General features: G+C 49.3%; 1 protein-coding gene across 6 annotated transcripts in view; it reads right to left on the bottom strand.

Annotated features, from left to right (window-relative positions):
* The window catches only part of znf280d (zinc finger protein 280D), a 188,787-nt gene that overhangs the window by 152,364 nt on the left and 11,442 nt on the right, over window positions 1-24,981 (bottom strand). The window contains exons 2-3 of one of the 6 annotated variants that reach the window (XM_072470737.1): window positions 22,463-22,668; window positions 10,636-10,745 (exon numbers count right to left, since the gene is read on the bottom strand). The exons of 3 other annotated variants lie outside the window; for them this stretch is intronic. The gene's annotated coding sequence lies outside the window, so the exon portion shown is untranslated. The remainder of the gene's footprint in view (window positions 1-10,635; window positions 10,746-22,462; window positions 22,669-24,981) is intronic. 2 more of the 6 variants (XM_072470736.1, XM_072470738.1) reach the window with 2 other exon arrangements.

The raw sequence follows: 24,981 nt of genomic DNA, 5'->3' as shown, positions 1-24,981 counted from the left end.
AGAGGGGGGGCCAGACAGAGAGAGGGGGCGCGCCACAGACAGAGAGAGGGGGGCGCACAGACAGAGAGAGGGGGGGGGGCCGACAGACAGAGAGAGGGGGGCGCACAGACAGAGAGGGGGGGGCGCACAGACAGAGGAGAGGGGGGGGGCGCACAGACAGAGAGAGGGGGGCGCACAGACAGAGAGAGGGGGGCGCACAGACAGAGAGAGGGGGGCGCACAGACAGAGAGAGGGGGGCGCACAGACAGAGAGTGGGGGGCGCACAGACAGAGAGAGGGGGGCGCACAGACAGAGAGAGGGGGGGCGCACAGACAGAGAGAGGGGGGCGCACAGACAGAGAGAGGGGGGCGCACAGACAGAGAGAGGGGGGCGCACAGACAGAGAGAGGGGGGCGCACAGACAGAGAGAGGGGGGCGCACAGACAGAGAGAGGGGGGCGCACAGACAGAGAGAGGGGGGGCGCACAGACAGAGAGAGGGGGGGCCGCCACAGACAGAGAGAGGGGGGCGCACAGACAGAGAGAGGGGGGCGCACAGACAGAGAGAGGGGGGCGCACAGACAGAGAGAGGGGGGCGCACAGACAGAGAGAGGGGGGCGCACAGACAGAGAGAGGGGGGGCGCACAGACAGAGAGAGGGGGGCGCACAGACAGAGAGAGGGGGGCGCACAGACAGAGAGAGGGGGGCGCACAGACAGAGAGAGGGGGGAGGGGCGCACAGACAGAGAGAGGGGGGCGCACAGACAGAGAGAGGGGGGCGCACAGACAGAGAGAGGGGGCGCACAGACAGAGAGAGGGGGGCGCACAGACAGAGAGAGGGGGGCGCACAGACAGAGAGAGGGGGGGCGCACAGACAGAGAGGAGGGGGGCGCACAGACAGAGAGAGGGGGGCGCACAGACAGAGAGAGGGGGGGCGCACAGACAGAGAGAGGGGGGCGCACAGACAGAGAGAGGGGGGGCGCACAGACAGAGAGAGGGGGGCGCACAGACAGAGAGAGGGGGGGCGCACAGACAGAGAGAGGGGGGCGCACAGACAGAGAGAGGGGGGCGCACAGACAGAGAGAGGGGGGCGCACAGACAGAGAGAGGGGGGCGCACAGACAGAGAGAGGGGGGCGCACAGACAGAGAGAGGGGGGCGCACAGACAGAGAGAGGGGGGCGCACAGACAGAGAGAGGGGGGCGCACAGACAGAGAGAGGGGGGCGCACAGACAGAGAGAGGGGGGCGCACAGACAGAGAGAGGGGGGCGCACAGACAGAGAGGGGGCCACAGCAGAGAGGGGGGCGCACAGACAGAGAGAGGGGGGCGCACAGACAGAGAGAGGGGGGCGCACAGACAGAGAGAGGGGGGCGCACAGACAGAGAGAGGGGGGCGCACAGACAGAGAGAGGGGGGCGCACAGACAGAGAGAGGGGGGCGCACAGACAGAGAGAGGGGGGGCGCACAGACAGAGAGAGGGGGGCGCACAGACAGAGAGAGGGGGGCGCACAGACAGAGAGAGGGGGGGCGCACAGACAGAGAGAGGGGGGCGCACAGACAGAGAGAGGGGGGGCGCACAGACAGAGAGAGGGGGGCGCACAGGACAGAGAGAGGGGGCGCACAGACAGAGAGAGAGGGGGCGCACAGACAGAGAGAGGGGCCGGGGCAGCAGCCAGAGAGGGGGGCGCACAGACAGAGAGAGGGGGTGCGCACAGACAGAGAGAGGGGGCGCACAGACAGAGAGAGGGGCGCGGAGCCAGGAGAGGGGGGAGGGGGGCGCACAGACAGAGAGAGGGGGGGCGCACAGACAGAGAGAGGGGCGGGGGGGCGCACAGACAGAGAGGCGGAGGAGAGAGAGAGAGAGAGAGAGAGAGAGAGAGAGAGAGAGAGAGAGAGAGAGAGAGAGAGAGAGAGACCCAGAGACTGACAACAAATGTGGCATTTGTAGGCTGTGAGATGTGTTCAGTGATGCTTCCTAGTCATCCTTTTGAGCATCGATACGAACAGTTTGACATCCATAGACACTCATGCAGCTGAGAGACTTTATCCTGAATAATACAATCCTGCGTCCTCAACTCCTCTATTTCACCAGTGTAAAAAGTAGTGATTTCTGTTGAGCCTTAACAGTTAATTAACAAGTTTTCTGACATTGTGTATTCTAGATCCTGTGTTACTACATTGGGTACCCTGCTGTCTTGGGGTAAAAGACTTGACAACTAATATTGATGAGGAGATATGGGGTCAGTATATGGAATTATGCCAGAAGGTTTTGATTTGCAACATAATGGAGGAGCATCAGGTGTAAGATATTGCACCATTTGCATATCACACCTATCTGCGAAACAGATTTGATCCTGCTATGTTCCCAATGTGCCTGGTAATCGAGGGTGTTTATATACACTGCATTTCGGACCTGGGTTAAAGTTCAGTGCTATTGGTCTGGTGCAGTCAGGAAGCTGGAGAGAATACTTGACAGGGCCTGAGAGCTGAATCCTTTGTTCAGAATTCTGGGTTTTCCACATAGAATAATCACTGATGTTAATGAAAAAGGATGAAGAATATCCAAACATTTGCAGCTTGCTAAAATATACTCTGTACCTGGAACAAGGATAAGAATACTTAAATTAAAAATGGGCACAAATTAGTCATGGAATGTATTTGGGTTATTCAATAAATTTAAAGCGCCCAATTCTTTCTTTTTCAATTAAGGGGCAATTTAACGTAGCCAATCCACCGACCCTGCACACTTAAGCTTGTGGGGGTCAAACCCATGCACACACAGGGAGAATATGCAAAGTCCACACGGACAGGGGATGGGATCAAACTGGATACACAGCACTATGAGGCAGCAGTGCTAACCACTGTGCCACCGTGCCACCCCACTGAATGCATTTGTAAGGAATTCCAGACATATGTGTGATGCATTCCGTAAAGTGAGGTCCCCTATCTCAAATTTATAGGCTCTGTCTCGTCTGACCTACTCCTGTTGGTTTTCATTTGAGCCATATTGTAAGTCTTGATTGCGCAATACGCAAGATGTGTGGCCAGAGATGCTCTCCGATCTTATTTATATGGCCTTAGCCTCTTTCTTCCCCTAACTGGTGCTTTTGATTAATCCGGTCTTAAAACTGGAGGCACTAGCTCAGAAAGTCTGCTGTTCTAAAGTCATAAAATCCCTACAGTGCAGGAGACATTTCCACCTATCGAGTCGGCATGGCCCTCTAAAACAGCACCCTACCTAGGCCCACTCTCCTGCCCTATCCCCATAATCCCACCTACAACTAAGGGCCAATTTATCATGGCCAATCCACCTAACCTGCACATCTTTGGACTGTGGAAGATAAACCAGAGCACCCGGAGGAAACCCAACAGACACAGGGAGAATGTGCAAACTCCACACAGCCAACCCGAGGCCAGAATTGAACCAGGGACTCTGGGGCTTTGAGGCAGCAGTGCTAACCATTGTGCCGATGTGCCATGTCATCTTGTTTTTCATACATTTGCAATAATACCTGTTCTGTACTGGACTGTATTGCAATGAAAATGTTTTGTTGCGTTATTTGTAAAATAAACTTCAAAAAATCAAATTAAAATAGATTTTACAAATATTTTGTCAATTATTCCCAGGACTGTTTTTTTTTTTTAAAATAAATATTTTTTATTCTGCTTTTTCATATTTTCTCCCAAATTTGCACCCACCAACAATAAACAATAAGCAGTAATGAATATAATGTCAATCCCCATATCAACAACAATCCCATCCTCCCACCAACCCCCAAACTGCCCACATGTTAACATAAGCTAATAACAAAAAGGAATCAGGAATCACCCAGTCACCATTAACACATACAGTCCCCCTCCCCCCAACCCTCCCAACTCTTCCCCCCCCGAATGTTCGATGTTATCCAATTCTTGAAAGTGCACAATGAATAACGGCCATGAATTGCAGAACCCTTCCATCCTTCCCCTCAGTTCAAACTTAACCTTCTCAAGGGTCAAGAATTCCAACGGGACCCCCCGCCACACTACGGCACAGGGTGGAGGGGTTGCTCCCCATCCCAACAGAATCTGCCTTCGGGTGATCAACGAGGCGAAGGCTACAACATCTGCCTCCGCATCAGTTTCCAACCCAGTCTGGTCCGACACCCCAAATATGGCCTCCTGAGGGCCCGGGTCCAGTTTCACGTGCCCCATTTTAAAGATTACCCTAAAAACCTCCTTCCAATAATCCTCCAGCTTTGGACAGGACCAAAACATATGAACGTCATTTGCAGGTACCCCCCCCCCCCCCCCACGTTCACACACATCTTCTACCCCCTCAAAGAGCCAGCTCATCCTCGCCCTTGTGAGGTGTGCTCTATATACCACCTTCAGCTTTGTCGGCCCCAACCTCGAGCACGAGGTGGAGGCATTCACTCTCCGGGGCACCTCACACCAGAACCCCTCCTCCATACCCTCTCCCAACTCTTCCTCCCACTTTTCTTTGACCCCTTCCAGTGGTGTCTTCAACTCTTCAAAAATAGTCCCATAAACCGCCAACATTACCACCTTCTCTAGTCCCCTTGTCGTCAGCATCTCCGCCAGCAATGTGGAGGCCGGCTCCACAGGGATGCTCTGCATCTCCTTCCTGACAAAATCTCTAACCTGCATGTATCAAAACATTTCCCCCTGCTCCAGCCCATACTTCGCTTCTAGCTCCTCCAATCCTGCAAATTGACCCCCAAGAAACAAATCTTTTAGTGTCTTAATCCCCTTCTCCTCCAATTTCCGTCCCACTTCCCTGGCTCAAATCTGTGGTTCCCCCGAATCGGCATTTCCCTTGACCCTGCCCCCAACCCGAAGTGCTGGCAAAGCTGCCTCCAAACTCTCAATGAAGCAATTATTACCGGACACCCTGAGTATTTCCCTGGGGCCATTGGGAGCGGTGCTTTTGCTAGCGCCTTTAATCCCGATCCTCTACACAAACACTCCTCCATTCTGACCCACTGGGAATCAACCCCACTGACCCAGCTCCACACCTTCTCCACATTCGCCGCCCGATAATAATACATCAGATTCAGAAGACCCAAACCCCGTGCCTACCTTCCCCTCTGTAGGAGCACCTTTCTAACTCTGGCTCCCCATATGAACGAGGTGATCATTCCTTCAATCTCTCAAAAAAAATGCCTTTGGCAGGAAAATCGGCAGGCATTGAAAAATAAACAGAAATCGCAGTAACAAGGGCTGCTGATGTTTAACTTCTGCTTGTCCTCGCCCTCAATCGGCACATCAAATGTTTCAGAAAACCCTTATGATAATCATGAAGAAATTAACAAGCTCTAGATTGCTTAATCCCTGGATCACTCGAGTGCCACAGGAAGAATCATGTTGACTTATGCACCCTCCGCTGAGGACACCAATGGAAGCATTTAGGTCCAGTGTATTCTGTCTTAAAACTCTTTTCTGGAATGGATCTGTTCATTCTTTCCAGTTTCTCTTTCACTGTTGTAAGGATGGCAGAAGCATCACTACATATTTTTGAATTACTATTATTTTTACATTGAAACTGCTCAAAAAGATCTACATAGGCTAGAGAGGAAGTGTAGAATTTTAAAAAGGGGGAGAACCGGACATGCTGGAAATAGGAAATAAAAGCAGACATCTGTGCAAAATACACAACAGATCAATTAGTATGTTATTCCCTATTTGAATAGAGGGTCTGATCCCTGAGAATCACTTACTCATTGTAACCCAATACCAAACCAGTTTTCAAGTTACAGTAATGTTGCCACTACACTTATTTAGTTATCCTATACACATACACAACTATATAAACTGTATTGATTTTAATCCTCTGTGATATACCTTGTGCATGTACCAATTTGGTATTTAAATACCAACTACCACCAACATCTGCAATTCCCAGTGTATCATTGAAATGATGCACAGAAGAAGTCATCTGGTTCTGAAGACATCACATGCGAGCTATGCTCCTAGTCACAGAATCATATAGCACGCAAGAGGACCTTCGGGCATCAAGCCTGCACTGACAAAACACGATGTGGAGATGCCGGCATTGGACTGGGGTGAGCACCACAAGAAGTTTTACAACACCAGGTTAAAGTCCAACAGGTTTGTTTCGATGTCACTAGCTCCGAAAGCTAGTGACATCGAAACAAACCTGTTGGACTTTAACCTGGTGTTGTAAAACTTCTTACGGTGACAAAACACGGTAGCACAAGTGGATAGCACTGTGGCTTCACAGCGTCAGGGTCCCAGGCTCAATTCACCGCTGGGTCACTGTCTGTGCGGAGTCCGCACGTTCTCCCAGTGTCTGCGTGGGTTTTCTCCGGGTGCCGGTCCGGTATCCTCCCACAGGCCAAAGACGTGCAGGTTAGGTGGATTGGCCATGATAAATTGCCCTTAGTGACCAAAAAGGTTAGATGGGGTTATTGGGTTACGGGGATAGGGTGGAAGTGAGGGCTTAAGTGGGTCGGTGCAGACTTGATGGACCGAATGGCCTCCTTCTATGTAAAGAAGTTGCATTATATATTTTTTTAAAACACAATCTACTCATCCCACATTTTAGCACTTGGCCCAAAGCCTTGAATGTTATGACATTTCAAGAGCTCATTTACGTATTTCTTAACGGTCGTGAAGTTTCCCAGGTAGTGCATTCCAGACTCTCACCGCCCTCTGCGTGAAAACATTTTTCCTCAAATCCCCTCCTAACATCCTACCCTTCATCTTAAAATTATATGCCCTCTCGTTATTGACTCTGAAAATAAGAGGGAACAAGTGCTTCTTCTCCACCCTGTCCATACCCATCAATATATACCTCAATCAGGTCCCCCTCCGCTTCTCTGTTGCAAGGAAAACAACCCCAGCCAATCCAGCCTCTCTTCATTGCTCAAATGCTCCATCGCAGGCAACATCCTGGCGAAGCTCCTCTGTGCCCTCTCCAGTGCAATCACATCCTTCCTATGTTGAGGTGACCAGAACTGCACAGTATTCCAGCTGTGGCCCAACAAAAGTTTTGTGCAGCTCCAACATAACCTCCCTGCTCTTATAATCTATGCCATGATTGGTAAAAGCTGGTGTCCTGTATGCCTTCTTAACTACTCGATTAACCTGTCCTGTGGCCTTCAGGGATCTGGGGACAAGGACCCAGAGATCCTTCTGTATGTCCTGCCATTCATTGAGCACTCCCTTGGCTTGTTACTCCTCCAAAGTGATTCACCTTGCATTTTTCAGAGTTAAATTACATCTGCCACTGATCTGCCCAACCCATATATATTGTTGTGCAATCCTATATATACACATTATATATTCTACCACCAGCCTCTGCCTTCTACCACCAAGCCAGTTTTTGATCAAACTTGTCAAGTTACCCTGCATCACCTGTGTTTTTACCTTCTTTATCAGTCTTCCGTGTGAGACCGCGTTAAAGGCTTTGCTGAAATCCATATAAACTACATCAACTACACTACCCTCATCTACACACCCGATCACATGCTCAAAAAATTCATTCAAATATGTTTGGCATGGCCTCCCTCTGACAAAGCCATTCAGGCTATCCCTGATCAAACCTTGCCTCTCCATATGGAGATTAATTCTCTCCTTCAGAATTTTCTCCAATAGTTTCCCTACTCTACAATTCCCTGGTTTATCTCTACCATCCTTCTTGAAAAGTGGAACCAAGTGCTCCAATCCTCTGGCACCTCCCCTGTGGCAAGGGAGGAGTTAAACATTTGGGTCAGAGCCCCTGTAATTTCCTCCTTTGCCTCCCACAGCAACATGGGAAACAACTTAACAGGACCCAGGGGCAGCACGGTGGCATAGTGGTTAGGGAAGCACAGCTGTCTCATGGTGCCGAGGTCCCAGGTTGGATCCCGGCTCTGGGTCACTGTACACGTGGAGTTTGCAGATTCTCTGTGTCTGCCCCACAACCCAAATGTGTGCAGGATAGGTGGATTGGTCGCCCCTTAATTGGGGGGGGGAGAACATTTTTAAAGATAATTACATTTCACTTGCACGGACTCCTCGATGACCTCACACTTTGACCCTCAAAGTACTTTGCAAACCCATGCGTGGCAAATTTCTAATCACAACAAATAGATTACATAATATGCATCTGTGAGGGACCAAAGGTTGTTTCTTCCTGATAGGTAATGTGATGATTCCAAAAGCTGAACACTGATGTGATATTTTATTTCTCCATTTAGGGCAGCAAGACAAGTAGTAGGGACCAATGGGGATGGTGTCCTAAACAGAGACTTGCCAAATCCTGCCATTTATAATGGCTGGTAGTTACAATGCAATAACTGAAACTTCTTGGATTTTCATCAATAGATTGGCATTACTGTAGAACTGATGAGATTGGTATTTGCGTTTTATGGTAATATTAAACATTTTTATTTAAAGGATTCAGTAAAAGGTGAAAAATAAAATGACCTGTTGATATGCTTAGGTGAAGTGGGGTGGAAGGCAACTTGCATTGTGCACAATCTCCAGCCGAGACGAATTAAGCCAAATGGTCTATATCAGCGCTTTAAATGGGTATAGTGTTGTTGTTGAAACTGCTGCAGCCTATATTTCTGCAAGTAATGTAGCTTAGTGTCATGCGCGAGTACCTTTAAGAAATGGGTGTTTAAGAAATGTACCTTTAAGAAATGGGCGTTTATCAGTGATGTCAGAGTGTGGGTGGAGCTGGGCTGTCTGTCAGCTTTTTACTTTCGTATTAGGCTGTTTGCTGCAGGGTGTTTTATAGTTTCATTTTCAGAGCTGGATAGCTGCAGTCACAGCCAGAAGGGGTATTAGTCTCTCTCTGTAATCTAAAAACTGTAAATCGATCCTTTGGTGATTTCAAACTAATAACTGTTCTCAGTACAGACTTTAACCTGATGTGCTTCTGTTTAAAGGTTTTGTTTAAGTCTTATGGATGTTAAAAGGACAGCTTAAGGATTACTAAGTGTTGTATTCTTTGGGGGATGTATTTGAATTAATGGTTGCTAAGATGTTCACTGTATGTTTTAAAAAGGTTATCTTGAGTTCATAGAATAAACATTGTTTTGCTTAATACTTTCCATTTCTGCTGTGCCACACCTGTAGAGTAGGCCGTGTGCTCCCCATACCACAATCTAGTAAAAGTTGTGGGTCAGGTGAACTCCATGATACATTTTGGGCTTCTCTAAACTCTGGCCCATAACAACAGAAACAATTATTCTCCTATTCAACTTAATAATGGTTTGAAATCAGGAGTGTCTAAACAACATAAAACATAATTTCTGCCTCAGTCATTTTGAAGTTAATATTTCCCCATTTGAAGGAGATGGGGGGGGAAGAATAAAGAGAGGGAGACAGAGGAGAGGGAGGTTAGAGGGCCCAATCCCTTATAAATCACTTATTGCTTATATTCCAATATTGGAACATAGTTTCCAAGTTATAACGATGTTACTACACTTACTTTGCTATTTGATACTAATACACATTTCTATAATTTGTACCCATCTTGTGTGAACTATCAGTTCAATATTTAAATAGCAACTACCATCAACAGTAACACTTCTGCAATTCCCAGTCTATACCTAAAGTGGTGCACAGAACAAAAACATCTGGTTCTGAAGATATCACAACAGAAATACAGACAGCATGGTTGCACAGTGGTTAGCAGTGCTGCCTCAGTGCCACGGACCTGGGTTCAATTTCAGCCTTGAGTGACTGTGTGGAGTTTGTTTGTGCTCAGTGTCTGCATGGGTTTCCTCCGGGTGCTCCAGTTCCCTCCCACAGTGCAAAGATGCGCAGGTTAGGTGGATTGGCCACACTAAATTGTTCCTTAGTTCCAAATGGTTAGGTGGGGTTACTGGGTTATGGGAATAGATTGGAGGTATGGGCTGAGATAGAGTGCATCAGTGCAGACCCGATGGGTGAATGGCCTCCTTCTGCACTGTAGAGATTCTATGATATACCAAACTTGTGCCAACATATTTTTTCCAAAAGACTCAATAACCTATTTCAATCTACGTGATGTCAGGGAACGATATCGCAGGAATTCGAAGATGCTTTAATTGTCCATGGTACAAGGGAAAGGGAAACGTTTTTTTATCTGTGATAATCACCGGGTAATCTCAAAACTTTGCAATTCTAAAAGGATCCTTTCACAAGCGATGCTTAACCACTCCATTGAACACGTTGACCATTAAGATGTTTTTCAGCAATGTAGATTCAGGACCGATAATGCAGACAGCTTAAAAAAAGTGCAAAATATGATAACTGCTGAATTGACAAAAGCACTAAATAAAATGAATCCAAATTAACAATCGAGTTGGAAGATGGGGAAAATTCCATCTTTCCCCATTACAAATGCAATAGTATTTTTGACGTTTCCAAAATAACAGAGTTTGGAATGCTTAATTTCCAACATGCACGACTATTTAACGATTGTACCCAACAAAACAGAAAATGAGAATGTCAGTAAATTGGAATTTAGGGGTGGATCCTTTCCACGTCCGTGATTGCATTGAGGTTTTCAAAATGTTGTACTCTGACAGGTTTCATAGTTTATATAGATCTGATACACTACAATTCGCTCCAGCTCTGCAAATCCTTCTTGCCTCAGTTCTTTTTACAGATGGGACAAAGTATACCTTGGGTCAGATTGTACCACCAACAGACAGCACCCACCATTCATTCGATTTGCATTTGCTCAGAGACTTCCCACAGAATTTTGCACCGCAAGTTGCTGTCTGCAGGACACCCAAAGGAGGTGGCGCCCTCTGAAGGACATCTGGGACCTGTATGAACAGGGAAAACAGCTGTGTATTTATTGAACCAATCAGGTTGGAGAATGATGAGCAGCACAAAACCTGAACCAAGAAATGTAATATAGGAAAAAGGGACATAGATAAGAGGCAGAAAGTAAAACATTTTAGATGTTCTTTGAAAGATCTTTAAATCTCCAACAACAATAAAAAGCCAAAGAAATAAGACTCCAAATTTTAGTGTAAGTGATGCTTGGCAGTAAGAAAGAAGAATGGAAAATTGGGACATGGTTGAGAAAGCAGTCTTCATGAAATGAAATGAAGTGAAATGAAAATTAAATAAATCGCTTGGCACAAGTAGGATTCAAATTAAGTTACTGTGAAATGCCCCTAGTCGCCACATTCTGGCGCCTGTTCAGGGAGGCTGGTACGGGAATTGAACCGCGCTGCTGGCCTGCCTTGGTCTGCTTTTAAAGCCAGCTATTTAGCCCTGTGCTAATGAACAACTTCAGCCGGTTTAGGAATTCAACTTGCACTGTTGGGTGTTGCTCCGCATCACGAATCAGCTGTCCAGCCAACTGTCGGGCTGCAATTAGGTCCACAGAAAAAGAGCTACAGGTGCTTTTAACCATGCATTAGACTAGAGATTACCAACAAGAAAACATTAAGAAATACCAGAACAGCATTGACAAAGAGCTAGCACAAGTTGTGTGCAAGTAGGTTTCCCTCAGGCAGCTTTGGGATACATCTCAGGTAGTTCAACACCTGCCATTTACAATGCAGCCACTTCACAAGTCACTTGGTATACCTCCACAATGTCATCAAGATTGGAGCTTAGAACTGAAAAACGCATAATTATTCCCTGGTCTCATGCCAGCTGTAAATTGATGTTTTCAGTAAGAACGCAAATAACAATGCTGAATCTATGACTTCCGGTGGCGGCCATGGTGTGAGTGGTCGCACACAGGGCAGCTCCTGCTTGAAGGCATAGAAAAGTGCTCTTTTTACCCAAAATTGGGTGCAACTTTGACAAAAAGGTGTCGTTGAAGGCCGGAGGAGTAATTGCCCCCGAGAGTGTTATGTCCGTTGGTTACCAAACCTGGCAAAAGGTGAAAGACCTGGCCATCGAGTTAGAAGGGACCAGTGGCGCAGCAGCCAGTAGAAGGATGGCTGAGGGGGAAGGGTTTGTGCAAGACGGAAAGCCCCAGATGGAATAGTTGATGGCCTTCATCAAGGAAGAGTTCCACCAGCAGAGGAAGGAGATGCAGGAAGATCGCTTGAAGGCCATTAAAGGAGCTCAATGGAGAGGGTGGAGAAATGCTTGGTGGCGCAGATCCGAGAGATTGAGAGGTGATGTCAGATCACAACGATCGGGTGTGGCATTCGAGGCACGGTTCTTCGGAGACCTTTGCAAGACATTGAAAGCAAAGGTGGAGGAGCAAGAAAACAGTTAGAGAAGGCAGAACCTGCGGATAATGGGCCTGCCTGAAAGAGTGGAAGGTGCGAGTGCCACTACGTACATTTTGAGGATGCTGGTGGGGGAGTTGGTGCTGGATAAGGTCCCTGAAGTGGACAGAGTCCACAGATCCCGGAGGCAGAAGCCTAGAGCAGGGGAGCCACCACGGGCAGTGATCGTGAGACTCCATAGGTTCATGGAGAAAGAGAAGAGTTTGCAGTGGGCCGGGGAGAAGTGCAACTGTGAATGGGAGGGGAACAAGGTCCACTTTTGACAAAAGGTCATCTGGACTCGAAACGCAAGCTCTTTTCTTTCCTGACAGATGCTGCCAGACATGCTGCATTTTCTCCAAGGTCCAAATATCAGGACCTTGGAGCTGAGCTGGCAAAACAAAGCTACAGTGGTGCTGTATTGGCAGATCAGGTTTGGGGTGCTTTACCCGGCAAAACTATGGGAGCCGTATGAAGGCCGGGAATACTATTTTGAGACCCCAGAAGCGGCCGAGGACTTCATCAAGGTGCATAAACTGGGGGAGAACTGACTTCCGGTTGCGGCTATGCTGAGCTAAGTCGCACGTACGGCAGCTCGCGCCAGAAACGGACTTTTGGGCTCTTTTTAGGGGCCCCAGCGGCATTTGTTTGACGGTTCCCAGTGTGGAAAGGTGACAGTACGATTTCCCCGGCACTGTATGGATTGGACCAGGAGTGGAGCGGTGAAAAAAGTAATTTTGGTGCAGCGAAAAGTGCGAGGGAGGAAAACCCAGATGGCAGCGGGTGGAGATAAGGCAGCTTGGGCGCAGTGGTCGCAAGAGCAGCAGGAGCTTCTCAAGCGCTGTTTCACAGAATTGAAAGCAGAGCTGCTGGAGCCGATGAAGGCTTCGATCGACAAGCTGGTCGAGACCCAGAAGGCCCAAGGGGCGGCGATCAGGGAGGTGCTGCAGAATGCCTCAGAGAATGAGGACGAGATATTGGGCCTGGCGGTGAAGGTGGAGGCGCAACATAATGGCAGAAGTTAGAGGACATGGAGAATCAGTCGAGGAGGGAGAAGCATATGTGGTCACGATGTTGAACACTGATGGGCGCGGGTGCCTTCCCGAGGCCCCTGAAGCTGGATGGGGCCCACCGAGTCCTGGCGAGGAGACCCAAGTCTAACGAGCCACCGCGGGCGGTATTGGTGCGGTTCCACCGCTTGGTGGACAGGGAGTGCGTACTAAGATGGGCAAAAAAGGAGCGGAGCAGCAGGTGGGAGAATGCAGAGGTCCGTATATACCAGGACTGGAGCGCGGAGGTGGCTAAGAGGAGGGCTGGGTACAATCGGACTAAGGCGGTTCTACATCGGAAGGGGTATTGGAGAGGAACGCCCGCCGATGGGGGGGGGGGGGGGGGGAGAGAAAGAGAGAGAGAGAGAGAGAGAGAGAGAGAGAGAGAGAGAGAGAGAGAGAGAGAGAGAGAGAGAGAGAGAGAGAGAGAGAGAGAGAGAGAGAGAGACTACCACACTGGGGAGTCAAGGGAGTGGCCGGGGTCAGCTGACTTACAAGAGTGCTATGGGGTAGCAACGCAGCTTTGGGGGGGGTTGCTGCTGCATTGGCCAAAGGGGAGCTGGAGCGCGGGGAGAGTCAGGGCGGGGGTCTGCCGCTGGGGGGAAAAGGAGAGCGCGGGAGGGGCGGGCACGTGGCTGGCCTAGAAAAGGGGATGGCTAAATCGGCAGGGGGGGCAGGCGGGAAACTCCCTGATCCGGCTGATAACTTGGAATGTGAGAGGCCTGAACGGGCCGGTCAAGAGGGCCCGTGGGTTCGCGCACCTGAAGGGACTGAAGGCAGATGTGGTTATGCTCCAGGAGACGCATTTGAGGGTGGCAGATCAGGTTAGGCTGAGAAAGGGGTGGGTAGGGCAGGTTTTCCACTCGGGGCTGGACGCAAAGAATCGAGGGGTGGCGATTTTGGTGGGGGAGCGGGTGTCGTTTGAGGCGTTGAACATCGTGGCAGACAATGGAGGTAGGTATGTGATGGTATGTTAAGCTGCAGGGGGTGCGGGTGGTATTAGTGAATGTATATGCCCCGAATTGGGACGACGACGACGTTAAACACGGTACTAGATCCAGCATTGGACCGCTCCAGGTCCAGGACGGGTAAGAGGCCGGCGGCGGCCAAGGTGCTGAGGGGTTTTATGGACAAGATGGGAGGAGTGGACCCATGGAGGTTTGTCAGGCCGGGAGCCAGGGAATTTTTTTTTTTTTTTTTTCCCACGTCCATAAAGCTTACTCCCAGATAGACTTCTTTGTTATGAGCAGGGCATTAATTCAGAGGGTGGAGGGCATGGAGTATTCGGCCATAGCCACCTCAGACCATGCCCCGCATTGGGTGGAGCTGTAGCTAGGGGAGGAGAGGGACCAGCGCCCACCGTGGCGCCTGGATGTGGGCTTGCTGGCAGATGAGGTGGCGAGTGGGCGGATCCGGGGGTGCTTTGAAAGCTATCTCGAGGCTAACGATAATGGGGAGGTGCAGGTGGGGGTGGTCTGGGAGGCGCTGATTAGGGGAGAGCTAATCTCCACTAGGGCCCACAAGGAGAGGAGAGGAAGCAATTGGTGGGGGAGATTTTAAGGGTGGATAGGAGGTATGCAGAGGTCCCAGAGGAGGGACTACTCAAGGAGCGACGAAGCCTCCAGGCCAAGTTCAACCTGTTGACCACCAAGAAGAGGTGCAGTGGAGGAAAGCGCATGGGGCAGTGTACGAGTACGGGGAGAAGGCTAGCCGGATGTTGGCTCACCAGCTTCGGAAGCGGGAGGCAGCGAGGGAGATTGGGGGAGTTAGGGATAAAGGGGGGAACACGGTGCAGAGTGCGGTGGGAATAAATGGGGTATTTAGAGACTTTTATGAGGGGCTGTATAGGTCTGAGCCCCCGACGGAGGAGGGGGGGGGGGGTTACGTCGACTTTTGGATCGGCTGAGGTTCCCGAGGGTGGAGGAGGAGATGGTGGCTGGGCTTGGGGAACCGGTATGGCTGGAGGAGCTGACTAAGGGGCTGGGGAGTATGCAGGTGGGGAAGGCACCGGGGCCAATGGGTTCCCGGTGGAATTTTACCGGAAGTACATGGACCTGCTGGGCCCTCTACTAGTGAGGACTTTCAATGAGGCGAGGGAGGGCCTACCGACGGTGTCCAGGGCACTGATCTCGAAGCGGGACGAGGACCCATTACAGTGTGGATCGTATAGGCCAATCTCACTCCTCAACGTGGACGCGAAGCTGTTAGCGAAGGTGTTGGCTACCAGAATTGAGGACCGGGGGTGATACACGAGGACCAGACGGGTTTTGTGAAAGGAAGGCAGCTGAATACCAATGTGCGGAGGCTCCTTAACGTAATCATGATGCCTGCAGTGGAGGGGGAAGCGGAGATAGTGGCTGCAATGGACGCGGAGAAGGCCTTCGATAGGGTGGAGTGGGGGTACCTCTGGGAAGTGTTGAAGTGGTTTGGGTTCGGGGAGGGGCACATTAGTTGGGTGAGGCTACTTTACGAAGCCCCGGAGGAGAGTGTGGCCACGAATCGGAAGCGGTCGGAATACTTTTGGCTGTACCAGGGGACGAGGCAGGGGTGCCCCCTATCCCCCTTGCTATTTGCATTGGCAATTGAGCCTTTGGCTGTGGCTTTAAGGGAGTCCAGGAACTGGAAGGGGCTGGTCCGGGGCAGGGGGACCAGGTATCGTTGTATGCCGATGACCTGTTCCTGTATGTGGCGGACCCAGTGGTGGTTTGGGGGGGGGGGGGGGGATATCCAGGTGGCCAGGAGCTGGGGGGCCCTACACAAGCTCAACTTGACGCGACTGGTGGAGCAGATGGAGGAGTTTAAAAGGTAGGATGTGGATGTGCTGCCACTTTCCTTGGCGGGTAGGGTGCAGTCGGTGAAAATGACGGTGCTCCAGAGGTTCCTCTTTGTATTCCAGTGCCTCCCCATCCTGATCCCCAAGGCCTTTTTTAAGCGGGTCAGCAGGAGCATCATGGGATTCGTGTGGGCGAAAAAGACCGAGAAGGGTGTTTCTAGAATGGACTAGGGACAGAGGAGGGTTAGCGTTGCCTCATCTGTGTGGGAACTACTGGGCTGCCAATGTGACGATGATACGCAAGTCGGGGAGGGGGCGTCCTGTGTGGGCACGAGTCTGAGAGCGCTGGTGACAGCACCACTGTCGCTCCCGCCAACTAGGTACACCACGTGTACAGTGGTGGCGGCGACTTTGAAAATTTAGGGGCAGTGGAGACGCCACAGGAGTGAGGTAGAGGCTTTGGTTTGGTCCCCGATCCAAGAGAACCCTCGGTTCATCCCAGGGAGAATGGATGGAGGGTTCCTGAGCTGGCACAGGGCAGAAATTAGAAGGATGGGGGACCTGTTTTTAGATGGGACGTTTGCGAGCCTTGGGGCGCTGGAGGAAAAATTCGGGCTTCCCCCCGGAAATGCCTTCAAGTACATGCAGGTAAGGGCGTTTGTAAGATGGCAGGAAAGGGAGTTCCCGCTGCTTCCAGCACGTAGGATCCAGGATAGGGTGCTCCCAGGGTTGGGTTGGAGAAGGCAAGGTCTCGGCAATCTACCAGGAGATGCAGGAGGAGGAGGAGACCTCGGTGGAGGAGCTAAAGGGTAAATGGGAGGAGGAGCTTGATGAGGGTACGTGGGCAGGCGCCCTGGGTAAAGTTAATTCTTCCTCCTCTTGCGCCAGACTTAGCCTGATACAATTTAAGGTTCTTCACAGAGCGTATATGACAGGGGCGAGGCTGAGCAGGTTCTTTGGGGTGGAAGACAGGTGTGTGAGGTGCTCGGGGAGCCCAGCAAATCACACCCATATGTTCTGGACGTGCCCAGCACTGGATGGATTCTGGAGGGGCGTTGCGAGGACGGTGTCTAAGGTCGTGAACACCCGGGTTAAGCCGAGCTGGGGGTTAGTACTATTTGGGGCATCGGACGAGCCGGGAGTGCAGGTGGCAAAGAGGCCGGGTATTCTGGCCTTTGCGTCCCTGGTAGCCTGGCGGACGATTCCGCTACAGTGGAAAGATGGGAAGCCCCCAAGCATGGAAGCCTGGATCAGCGACATGGCAGGATTCATTAAATTGGAGGGGGTAAGATTTGCCTTGAGAGTGTCTGTGCAAGGGTTCTTCAGGCGGTGGCAACCGTTCCTAGACTTTCTAGCAGAGCGTTAGGAGGTGGTCAGCAGCAGCAACCCGGCGAGAGAGAGAGAGAGAGAGGGGGGGGGGGGTGTACTTTATGTTCACTGCTGTGTTTATGTAGTTGTAGAATGTTAATTTGTGTTTTTTGTTTTTGTTTTTTCTGTAAGGGGGGGGTTGAAAATATGTAAAAATTTGAATAAAAAAATATATTTTTTAAACTGGGGGAGAACTAAATTGAACAATTCTGGGAGACGGGTGCTGGCACTCTGAAATAATTGGGAATCCGGGAAGGGAGTGGGGTGGGGGTTCTTTCCCTCCGATATCGAGTGGGTTTTCTCAGTTGTTTTATTTACAGTTGGATTGGCAAAGTGTAGCAGGGGTGAAAGGTTTATACGGGGATGGCTGTCCCTAGCCCTCCTCCTGTTGCCTGTTTTTCTTGTTTGTTTGGTTTTGGGGAAGGTGACCTGTGATTCAAGATGAGTCTTTGTTTGGGTGCAGGGGGGTGCAAGGTCAGCAGGGAGCCTTTTTCACTGAGCAGAGGTAAGGGCAGAGGGGGGGGGGGGGGGGGCACAGCGTCAGTGGGATAAGTCTTTGGGCAGAGGCTGCCAAGCTAGCAAGTAATGCTGGTGAACAGAAGTGAGGTGTGGAAGAAGGCCAAGAGAAAGATTGGGGGAACGAGGCAAGGTGGGAGACGAACCATGGTCAATGGCAGGTATAGGGTGAAATTAACAGGGCTAGAGCCAAAAGGGGTGGATGACGGACGGTGGAGAGAAACGGAGGAGTAAGCCTCCTGTAAGGTTGATCACATGCAAGGCCTCAATGAACTGGTTAAAAGATCTTGGGTTTTTGCACACCTCAGGAGCTTGAAAGCAGAGGTGGTCTTTCTGCAGGAGACACATCTCTGCATGATGGACCAGATTAAGCTAAGGAAGGGGTGGGTGGGTCAGGTTTTCCACTTGGGGTTTGATTCAAAGTTGTGTGGAGTGGCAATTTTGAAGAGTAAGAAAACGGGGCTTGTGAGCTCGAAGGAAGTGAGGGACCCGGGTGGGAGATACATGATTGTGAGTGGGGTATTAGAAGGGACGCCGGGGGTAGCACGGTGGCACAGTGGGTTAGCCCCGCTGCCTCACGGCGCGGCAGAGGTCCCAGGTTCGATCCCGACTCTAGGTCACTGTCTATGTGGAGTTTGCACCTTCTCCCTGTGTTTGCTTGGCTTTTGTCCCCACAACCCAAAGATGTGCAGGCTAGATGAATGTCTGCACCGAATTGGGATGATGTAGGTTTTAGGAGGCGGTTTCTGTCAGCAATCCCAGACTTGGCCAAACACCAGTTCATTATGGGAGGAGATTTTAACTGTCCTAGAGCTGTGGGTGGATAGGTCGAGCCTCAAGTCAATGTGCAGGAAACGAATGGCAAAGGAGCTGGCTGGGTTTATGGAAAAGATGGGTATGGCAGACCTGTGGCACTTCAAGAACCCAGGGAGAAGTGAGTATTTCTTTTTTACGCATGTTTACAGGGTGTATTCCAGAATTGACTTTTTTGTGGTGAGCCGGGAGATTTTGGCCAAGATGGAGGTGTCCACCACGGAGGGATTAGCGAGGAGGAAAAAAATTAGTGGCAATTTGATAAGCTGACAACGGGACGGTGGTAGGACAGTTGCGTAGGGGCAAGAGGGGTGCAGGACGTAAACGGGGAGAAGGCGAGTCAAATGCTAACGCACCAGCTACGAAGGTAGGCTGCGTCCAGGGAAATATTGAAGATACGGACTGGGACAGGGGATGTGGTGACGGAGCCCGGGAAGATGAATGAGGCTTTTAGGGATTATTATAAACCGATGTACAGAGTGGGCACAGGGTTTGGAGGGGGACGTGGGATGGTTCTTAAATGAACTGGTGTGTCCACAGTTGGAGGAAGAGAAGAGGCAGGCGCGAGAGGAGCCCCTGGGGCTGAGGGAGGTGTTGCACAGTATATGGGTTATGAAGTCCGGGAAGGCTCCGGGGCCCGATGGCAACACGGAGGAATTTCATAAGGAGTTCACAACAGGGGTGTTAAATGTGATTATGGCCCCCAGGTACCGGAGGTAGTGGTGTCCATGGATGCAGAGAAGGAATTCAACCCGGTGAAGTGGCGATACCTGTTTGAGCTCGTGGGAAGGTTTGGGTCAAAGTTTGTGGCATGAGTGCGCCTGTTAGATGTGGCACCAAGGGAGAGTGTGAGGACTAATGACATGGGTCCATGGAACTTCGAATTATACCGAGGAACAAGGCTGGGGTGCCCGCTACCGCCGCTGCTGGAGCCTCTGGCAATGGCTCTTAGGGGGTCGCCGGAGTGGCAAGAGATTATGAGGGGAAGAAGGGAGCATCGGGTGTCACTCTAGGCTGACAACTTTGTATGGGCAGGGCAGGGTGAGGAGGGCCCTGTTATAGAGGCAGAGGCAGGATTGAGGGTTGGCATTACCGAACCTGCTTCATTATTATTGGGCAGCGATTGGAGAAGGTGATGCGATGGTGGTAAGGAGGGATAGAACGGTTTATGATGGAGGAGGAATCCTGTCAGGCGTCCAGCTTAAAGGGCTATGGTGACGGCAGCTTTGCCAATGGCACTGACAAGATATTCAGGGAGCCCGGTGGTGCAGTCCACGGTGAAGATCTGGAAGCAGCTGAGGAGGCACTTGAGGGTAGAGGGGATGTCAGTGTTAACGTCTTTGTGTGAAAATCACAGGTTTGAACGGGGGGGGGCGGGGGAGATGGGATGGAATGGAATGTATAGGAAGTGGAGAAAAGTGGGGTTGGTTAAGATGAGAGATTTGTATCTGGAAGGGTTTGCCTGCTGGAGCGACTGTTGCTTCCGGATGTGGAAGGCGAGGGGATGATCAGAGACATACACAGGTGGCTGGGAAACAGGGAGGTCAGCTGGTACTCTAAATTAAAAACTTACACCCAATGCACCACAGACTGCAGAAATAAGAAGGATCACAAGACACCTCTATCAAAAGCATCTGCCCGCTGTATGCGCTAACAAACAAGCACTGTCTGCACCTCATGATGCTGTTCTGAGTGATGATCTCGGCTCTTTCTGCTCACCTTCATCAACCGTGAAGCATCCACGAGAGAACAGTGGGGGTGCAGGAGAGAATCAGTGCATTTCAAAGGACTTTCCCTGATAAGGCCCTATCTTTGGTTCGTTGAGATCCTGCTGCAAAGCATGTCATACATCCGGACGGATTTGGGAAGCAGGTGCAGGTAAGGAGAGTCCGTGTGTCTGGTTTCTGGCATGGTGTGAGGGGCAAGTTCCCGACGGAGTTTGAAGATGGGCTGTTTGTTGTCTTGTCTCCTCTGAGAGGGTGCAAAGTAAATAAAGGGAGAACGTTTCCTGTTCTAGCAAAAACCATATTAAGTCGATTATGCGGTCACTGCAGTTATCCTTGTGGTGAGAGTCAGGGAGTATATTTTGGACACCCCTTATATTGATCGTGAAGATGAGTGAAGCCACAGGAGGGCGATGGTACATGGGTGGTTGGCGTGGAGTTGGGTGGTAGGGTTGGTTAAGTCCTCACTGAGATGGATGGATAGCTCCCAAACCAGAGCTAATTGCATCGGGTTTTTATTTTGCTTTCTGTTATTTTGAATTTAGAATCCGTGCCTTACTCCTTTGATTGCCTGGGAAGATTATGTAGCTTGGAGGGGACTTGGTTCCTTTGGACTCTTCCTTGGCGTTGGTGTTTTTTTTAGGTACTGAGTGGTGGTGCATGCCAAGGCAGGCTTGGTTAATCCTGGATTATTCCTGGGTCAGCTTGAGCATTATTCTCTTTGGGGGTTTTTCTTCTCTTCATCTGGGCGGGCAGCGTGCGCTCTAAATCCTGGTTTGATTTGGTACTCTACAGGGGGTTTCCCCTATTTCCCCAGGTAGAAGGGAGTCGGCCCCTCTCCTACGGCACCCAATTATTGGGTATCTTGACGATTCTTCTTCTTTTCAGTGATTGGGTCTCCAAGATTGCGGCTGGTGGAATCGAAGTTACAGCGGGGAAGTGCACTGCCCTGGGTGTGGTGGAGATGGTGCAGGACCAGCTGAGCTATGGGGTGTGCTGGAGATCCTAGGGGTGCTGACATGTGTGTGTCAAGGCTGGCTAGGCCTGGTGTCCTGTTGCCCCCTGGAGCTTGGAACATCCCTTCTTGAAGGCACCTATTAGAGATATTTGACAGGACTCTTCTGTGCATAGGGGCCTGGGGTTGAGCAGAATTCTGTACATCAGTTGATATCCTGTTGCCATACGCGTTGTGGTCAAGACACTTTCTTATCTGATTGAGCCATTTTGTTTCTCTTTCTCATGGAGTGTGCGCACCGGGGGGAATACGGATCCCCGACTGGGTCCTGAACTCTCTCCTGGTTATTCCTGTCCCTTTTGATGGGGACATTGGCTACACTGATCATGACCCAGATATATAGCTGCTGGTCGTCTCTATAATGGTATGGAATTATGTTGGTTCTGTACTGAGCCTGAGGTGGGTTATGTTGCGTTGTGTGCTATGTCTGTAAGTAACACCCTTTTAGAACTGGGATTATCGTGAATTTCCTTTTTTTTTTAAAATAAAATGGGTATAAAGAATTAGTGATTGGATCCAACAGGCAGGTTTACGATCCAAGGGAAGGAGGTGGCAGTGTGTCTTTGGTGCCTTGGGTGTTGAAGATATATATTGGTGCGTACCCAAATATGGCATGGAAAATGTATCTTGGACTTTCATGGTGATTGCCACGTGGAAAGGTTTGCACCATTTTACACTGTTTACATGGCTTTATCATGTCCTCCTTTCTCTGGTAGAGCTTTTAGAGGTATCAAGTTATGTCTAATGACTGTATTGACCCAGTTGTACAACTGTTCTCCTGTTCCCCTTTTTTATTCATGCATGTTGAGCCTTTATTTATTCTCGCTGTGCCATTCCTTGGCATTGTTGCATCGTTTGTTCAAATGCCTCAATAAGTACAATTTTTTTAAAAAGGAAAGCCATTCCAACTCATCCATCCAGAAAAATAGTAACTCCCCTTTTCCCCTTCCCTGCAATAAAATCCAGCATTTCTTTACAATTCCAGAATTTTTGTTTCCAATGTACAAATCCGATTTAAGCATGAATTACCATACACAAGCACATACCAGTCCTAGATTCGTCTTTTGTGGGGACTTCCAATGGTGGCATGTAGAAGGTCGCACACAAGGTAGCTCCCGCCAAGGTCCTTGCGTTTTGGTCTTTTTTGCCCGGTTCCTGGGGGAAATTGGTGGACAAACCTGGCCCATCTAATTGTATTTGACAAAAAGACAGCCACGAAAAAGACTGTTGGAAAGGATACGAGTGGTAGTCCCTACGACAGAACGAGAGAGAGAGAGACTCAAATTTTGAAAAACAATGTGGCGAACACTTTGAAAAGGCAAGGAAGGGAAATGATGGAGACCGTCACGTCTATCGAGGAGGCGCTGGGCCTGATAAACGATATATTCGGAAGGACTTATGAGTGCATGAATGAGACATGGAGAGTTGAAGGAGGTGGAAGGGATTTTGTGGGGGGGGGGGAAGAGAAGAAGAGAGAGAGAGAATGAACAGATGTCCCCTCCCAAGCTGGATCAGGCCCACCAAACACTCCAGCAGAGGCCTCAGGCAAATAAGCCACCACGGGCGGTGATAGTTCAATGTCTCCCCAGCATCATGGTAAATAACCAAGATGTGATTTGACCAAAACAATGATGCTCCCGGATTGGTAGTCTATATTTGTGACTACATAATTCTGCATTCTACTTGCCATGTTAATAATTAATGATCAACAGTCAACATCTAATATGCTGTACTTTAAGGGATAAGAGTACACGGAGTTAGGTGACAGATCAGCCACAATCTCACTGAATGAGGGAAACTGACTCAAGGGGCTAAATTACCTTCATTGGATCTTGTCCCCCATGATATTTCAGATTTAACCATATCAATCATACTTGTTGCTGTATTTTGCCAAATCTATTCTGATTGGCCCTGGCAACTTCAGATTTAATTTTTGCCATATCTATGCCCACCTGTCTATTGGCCAGTTTGGTGTTATATGTAATGACCAGTTTAACCGGTTACTTTAAATTTTGAAAAGAGAATCAATCCTCGAAGCCTTCCTCCGGACATCAACCCGCTAGCAAGTACCATCATTTCCTATCACTCAAGAAATTCTTTACCCAAACCTCACTGAGATGACGTGTCAGTGTTACAATCCAAGTTGATGTTATAACTGGACAGGAAGATCCCAGAATAGAACTCTGGCTCAAAAGGTCCGTGACACTCTTCTTTTTTCCATAAAACATGGAGGAACAGTCACAGGACCCCCCCCCTCCCCCCCCCGCCCCGCCCCGACCACCCCCCCCCTTCCAAATTAGGTTTAACAAGAAAACTTTATTAAACAAGTTGGATTATCCAATACTCCTTTACTCCCCATTAGCAATTGCAAACAGATTTTAAGATTTGCACAGATTACAAAATACGTCTTAATCTACAAAGATCTCATTAACAAAGTCCCTTTTAAGCACACATGGTGACTGTGGCCAAACCATTCTGAACCCAAGTGAATGTTTGTGGATTTCTCCTCAGAATCCCCCCCAGACGATTGTCACGTGATAGTTTCCACTCCCAGTAACACGTTTCAAACTCTTCTCTCATAATGCTTTGCCGTGGTGATTTGCATTCCAGAATCCAGACCAGGTTTTACAAATGACACCTTTAGTGTCATTTTAGTGGAGCTTCCGCTCCACTTTTAACAGCAAATCCATTCAAGGATTTCACACCAACCCTATTAGGATTTATTTGTCTTGACTGCTGTGCAAGCTGCTCACAATTACTTGAACTTTCAATTCCCAGATTGTTTTAAAATTGAATCAGACATTTAATCTTCCTCTGAAGTCTGCCGTCCCACTTTAAATGTAGTTACCGCAATTGTCTCTTTATTTCAGAACACTTTGTTTACTCTTCCTTGAATTCTTCTCAACAATACCATGGTCTCTGTTCATGTATCTCTAGTCGCCTGAAAAATTCTTTCTATCCCAATTCCCTGGTTATCTGGACTGTAACTTGTACTTCAAGAAGCCTACCTCGATGCAACTCCTGGCCTGTCCAGTCCTTCTTGTGGCAGAGTTGAGAGCTGTTTTACTCCTCAGTGTCCTGGTGAAATCAAATTAGCTACACTAAAACTCAAAAGCTTCTCAACCTTACAAGGTCCCAGTTGCCAAGGAGCACCCACATGCATATACACCTTTTCTTTATTCTTCATGCCATAGCCCCTCTGAGCACAATTCGAAACACAGATGGAACTTAACCAACCCCCACACATATAAATACCTTTGTCCAGCATGAATCTAATTACCCTTCCAGGCACTGACATACCAGGCCCAGGCACTGACATACCAGACACATTAAATTAAACACACTTAAAACGATACCCTATTTCTAATATTCAAAAATACAAATCTATTTCCCTTATACCAACCTTTGTTTTCCTAACAGTCAACAAAGCTTTTCAGAAGTCTAACACGCACTTGGGAAATTCTTTTTCAAAACAAAAACTAATCATTAAAAGGGTCTATCCCTTTTAAAGGTATGCTGGCTGCTATTTGCTAAGTTACTGTCAAACTAGTACTCCTCAACTTTG

The sequence above is a fragment of the Scyliorhinus torazame genome, chromosome 12, assembly GCF_047496885.1.
Source record: "Scyliorhinus torazame isolate Kashiwa2021f chromosome 12, sScyTor2.1, whole genome shotgun sequence".
NCBI classification, from domain to species: domain Eukaryota; kingdom Metazoa; phylum Chordata; class Chondrichthyes; order Carcharhiniformes; family Scyliorhinidae; genus Scyliorhinus; species Scyliorhinus torazame.
This window is presented reverse-complemented; position numbering and strand designations above follow the sequence as displayed.